Genomic DNA, 963 nt, shown 5'->3' with positions numbered 1-963 from the left:
ATGTGGAAAACTGAGCAGTGGCCACAGGACTGGAAAAGGTCAGTTTTCATTCCAATCCCAAAGAAAGGCAATGCCAAAGAATGCTCAAACTACCACACAATTGCACTCATCTCACACGCTAGTAAAGTAATGCTCAAAATTCTCCAAGCCAGGCTTCAGCAATATGTGAACCGTGAATTTCCTGATGTTCAAGCTGGTTTTAGAAAAGGCAAAGAAACCAGAGATCAAATTGCCAACATCCGCTGGATCATGGAAAAAGCAAGAGAGTTCCAGAAAAACATCTATTTCTGCTTTATTGACTATGCCAAAGCCTTTGACTGTGTGGATCACAAGAAACTGTGGAAAATTCTGAAAGAGATGGGAATACCAGACCACCTGACCTGCCTCTTGAGAAACCTGTATGCAGGTCAGGAAGCAACAGTTAGAACTGGACATGGAACAACAGACTGGTTCCATATAGGAAAAGGAGTTCATCAAGGCTGTATATTGTCACCCTGTTTATTTAACTTCTATGCAGAGTACATCATGAGAAACGCTGGACTGGAAGAAACACAAGCTGGAATCAAGATTGCTGGGAGAAATATCAGTAACCTCAGGTATGCAGATGACACCACCCTTATGGCAGAAAGTGAAGAGGAACTCAAAAGCCTCTTGGTGAAAGTGAAAGTGGAGAGTGAAAAAGTTGGCTTAAAGCTCAACATTCAAAAACGAAGATCATGGCATCCGGTCCCACCACTTCATGGGAAATAAATGGGGAAACAGAGGAAACAGTGTCAGACTTTATTTTTCTGGGCTCCAAAATCACTGCAGATGGGGTGACTGCAGCCATGAAATTAAAAGACGCTTACTCCTTGGAAGGAAAGTTATGACCAACCTAGATAGCATGTTCAAAAGCAGAGACATTACTTTGCCAACAAAGGTTCGTCTAGTCAAGGCTATGGTTTTTCCTGTGGTCATGTATGG

Source organism: Bison bison, unplaced genomic scaffold (genome assembly GCF_000754665.1).
Source record: "Bison bison bison isolate TAMUID 2011002044 unplaced genomic scaffold, Bison_UMD1.0 scf7180017864190, whole genome shotgun sequence".
NCBI lineage: Eukaryota > Metazoa > Chordata > Mammalia > Artiodactyla > Bovidae > Bison > Bison bison.
This window is presented reverse-complemented; position numbering follows the sequence as displayed.